Raw genomic sequence first — 4380 nt, forward strand, 5'->3', positions numbered from 1 at the left:
CACACAGCGACTGCAGTACAGGAAGGAAGGCAGGTCTGAACTCAGTTCAGCAGCCTCGTTCTCCCCTGGAACTGAGGGTGAGCATCATGCCTCCTCCCCCACCCTCTTTGTTTTAGGTAAGGCAGGTAGGAAGAATGACAGGCTAGCTCATCCTTCCCCTCCTCACCCCAATCCAATCTTACTTGTATATTATGAGCTAAGGGTTTGCAAACCCATCGTTGTGCTGGTTCTGCAGAGTTGGCTGTCTGTGGTCTAGACCTTCGAGGGACAGATCTCATTCTGAGAAGTGCAGGCAAGTGCCTTCCAACTGGCCCCTGTCCAGACAAGCCCACTGTTGAATATCCCCTCAGCATAGGGGACAGCCATTCAGTGTTGAGGCCTTGTTCATAGGGTCATCAAGACATGAGGTTATGAGGCATGCCCCCACACAAAGTTAAAGTACATTTAGAAATTATCTTGAATAAATAAATATTGTTTTCACCATTATGCTTATTTGTCTGTATTTCCAATTGCACTTAGGTTTTGGCTTGGTTATTTCTTACTGTTCTGTTAGCTCTTTGATGCCTCTAAGATATTTTTTCCAGTTTAGCCAGCATTTTTAGTTATTTTCAATGGGAGACTGGTCCAAAACATCTTGGTAACCACTATGGTCAGAAATAGAAATCTTCCATTGAGTTTTCAATTTCATCATTATAGTTTTCATTCTTATAAGTTTTAAATGGTCCTTAAGTCTCTGATATTTTAAAATAATTTCTTATTGCCTGACCATATTTCAAGCTTGTCTTGTATTTCTTTAAAATTATTAGACATAGTTATTTTATATTTGGTGTCTGATATGTTCAGTATCTGAGGTCTCTGGAGTCCTTTGCTGATATCTATCTGTTCTGCTGGATCTTGTTCATGGTGCCTTATATCCTAGTATGCTTAAAGTTTTTGCTGGAAGACAGTCTGTTCCTTGGAACTCGTGTGTGTGTGTCAATTTCCAGAACTGATGGAAAAAAAAACCCCTAGATTCAAAAAGAATCCCATCCCTACTCCCACTCCCCGCCCAAAAAGAAAAATCCCTAGGAGGACAAACTAAAAACATACATATAGACACATCTATATTTATAAGATTATATCAGCTTCAAGAAAAAAAAACATGGAAAGATGCACAATCTATTTTTAACATGGTCATGTGAGCATGGAAGTAAAGCGGAGGGTGGGGAAAGAATGATGTGGGTGATGAGGATAAGGAAGGTGGGGAAGAACAAAGAAAAAGGGAAACAAAAGATGCAAACATCTATGATTACATTTAGGAATTTTAATAAATGTATATGTATAGAAAGAAAGATTAAAAATAAAATGTATGAACAAAGGAAAACAATATATCTCTCTCTGTAGTGAAAGATCCAAAATAAAATAATTGGAAACTGACTTTAAACGTGGATTCAGAGAATAATGCCCTGTGACCACACGCAGAGGTGATTCAACCTTAGGAAATACAGCAACGTAATTCAATATACTATGTTAACTAATTAAAAGTCAATAATCTTATATTAGAATAAATATATGCTCCTATCACCAATGACTGGGAAGACGACTTGGCAGTCAGGCACTTCTCTGTAGGTCAGCTGGCATTCAGGGCATTGCTGTTCATCCCCCCTGGGGCTCCTTTCAACCTCTTTGAGAACAAGAAGAAATGAACAACATTAAACTCTGTGCCCACCATGTGTTCAGCATGGACAACTGTGATGACTTGCTACCAGAATATCTCGACTTCATCCGTGGTGGGGTTGACTCCAAGGACCTGCCCCTGAGCATCTCCCTAGAAATGCTCCAGCGGAGCAAAATCTCGAAGGTCATTCGCAAAAACACTGTAAAGTAATGCCTTGAGCTCTCCTCTGAGCTGGCAGAGGACAAGGAGAACTACAGGAAATTCTACGAGGCCTTCTCTAAAAACCTAAAGCTTGGGATCCATGAGAGCTCGACTCCTCAGCACCGCCTTTCTGAGCTGATGCGCTATCACACTTCTCAGTCTGGAGATGAGAGAACTTCTCTTTCAGCCTATGTCTCCCGCGTGATGGAGACCCAGAAGTCCAGCTATTACATCACTGGTGAGAGCAAAGAGCGGGTTGCCAACTCGGCTTTTGCAGAGGAGTGCCGAAGCGGGGCTTCGAGGTAGTGTGTATGACGAGGTAGTGTGGATGAGTACTGCGGGCAACTCAAGGAGTCCGACGGGAAGAGTCTGGTCTCATTACCAAGGAGGGCCTGGAGCTGCCTGAGGATGAAGAGGAGGAGAAGAAAATGAAGGAGAGCAAAGCCCGGCTTGGGAACCTCTGCAAACTCATGAAAGAAATCTTGGATAAGAAGGTTGAGAAGGTGACCATCTCCAGGCTGGTTGTGACGGCAGTGTGACTAGCTACAATGTGACTAACCAGCACCCACAGCAGGACGGCCAACATGGAGAGGATCACGAAGGCCCAGGCTCTTGGGGACGAAGCCTCAGTGGGCTCTACGATGGCGAAAAAGCGCCTGGAGATCAACTCTGACCGCCCCATTGTGGAGATGCCGCGGCACAAGGCGGAGGCAGACAAGAATGACAAGGCTGTCGAGGACCTGGCAGGACTGCTGTTTGAAAGGGCTCTGCTCTCTTCTGGCTTCTCACTGGAGGATCCCCAGACTCACGACCACCGCATCTACCACATGATCAAGAGAGGCCTGGGCATTGACGAAGATGAAGTGACAGCAGAGGAACCCAGAGCTGCTGTTCCTGATGAGACTCCCCCACCCCCACCCCAGCCCTGAGGGTGATGCGGATGCCTCTCTCATGGAAGAGGTAGATTAGGGGTTTCTATCGACAGACCATGGGCCCGTGAATAGTGTCCCCATAGCTCCTCCCCAGCAGCCAGGAATGGCCCCAGTTCACCTGGTTCCCTCTGCTGATGTCTAGTGTTTTTTTATTTTTCTCCTGTCTTTGAGGCAGGATATAAGGGCCTCAAGCCTTAGCCCTTCCCATATTTGATAAGGAATTTGGCTGTGTATTATGGGGTTTTTTGTTTATTTTGTTCAGAAATTAAAGTATACAAAATAGTTTTATTTAAAAAAAATAAATATATGCTCCTAAAGGAGGAATAGATAAAATTCAGAAACCATTCTTAATATATAAAGAACTTTTAAAGTTGGTGAAAAAAAAAATCAGCAATCCATTAAAAAATAAACAAAGGACCCAGACAAGTTAATTGCAGAGGAGGAAAAACAAGTGCCCAATAAAAATATGAAAAAATCAAATTGTCACTAAATGGTTAAGGAGATACAAATGAGGAACCCGAAGCCTTCATCTAGTCATATCTGAAGCAAATATTCTCTTCTGGTCTGAGTCTGGCTTTCAAGATTGTAGAAGTTGTCTTTTTACTGACATACAGATTTTAGATGTTTCTCGCATATGCAGATTCATCATTGTTTTAGTTTTTTTTAAAGATTTTATTTATTTATTTGAAAGAGAGAGAGCACGAGCAGGGAGAGAGGGAGAAGCAGACTCCCCGCTGAGTGGGGAGCTGGATGTGGGACTCGATTCCAGGACCCTGGGATCATGACCTGAGCTGAAGGCAGAAGCTTAACCGACTGAGCCACCCAGGCACCCCTTGTCATTCTTTATATGAGCGTGATATTGTTTTACTTCCTTGAGATTTGAAAAAAACTGAAGAGGTTATAATATCCTATGGGTATATGATATCCTATGTAATAACATAAACATATATAATAACATCGTAAAGGATGGGAGGAACCAACATTCTCATCCCATGTTGTTGATGGGAGTACAAACAACAGATTTTGAAATATAATCAGTCAGCAGATACTAAAACATTAAACATGTTCATCTTTTGAACTTGCAATCCTACTTTGAGGAATCTATGCTGCAGAAATAAATGAATCAGACAATACAAGGATATTTCTTGGCATCACTGTTTATAAAACTCTGTGGGAAGTGGGGGAGGTGGAGGGAGCAGGGACAGCTGAACATCCATCAAGAATAGAATGGTAGGGACGCCTGGGTGGCTCAGTCGGTTAAGCGCCTGCCTTCCGCTCAGGTCATGATCCCAGGGTCCTGGGATCGAGTCCCGCATCGGGCTCCCTGCTCTGCGAGAAGCCTGCTTCTCCCTCTGCCTCTGCCTCTCTCTCTCTCTATCTCTCATGAATAAATAAATAAAATCTTTAAAAAAAAAAATTAAAAAAAAAGAATAGAATGGTAAATTCTATAGGGATTTACAAAATGAGATGTTTTCTTCCATTATTGACATTATATTTACACTGATTACTTTATACAGAGGGATATTCATAATATACTACTAAATGAAGAAAGCAGGGTACAGGATGCAATTGATAATGTGTTGATTTTGC

General features: G+C 42.5%; 1 pseudogene; it reads left to right on the top strand.

Moving 5' to 3' along the window:
- The first annotated feature begins 1550 nt into the window (after window positions 1–1550).
- Window positions 1551–2827, top strand: LOC102743270 (heat shock protein HSP 90-beta pseudogene; annotated as a pseudogene).
- The last annotated feature ends 1553 nt before the right edge of the window (window positions 2828–4380 follow it).

Source organism: Leptonychotes weddellii, chromosome 1, assembly GCF_054177405.1.
Source record: "Leptonychotes weddellii isolate Sample4059 chromosome 1, ASM5417740v2, whole genome shotgun sequence".
Lineage (NCBI taxonomy): Eukaryota > Metazoa > Chordata > Mammalia > Carnivora > Phocidae > Leptonychotes > Leptonychotes weddellii.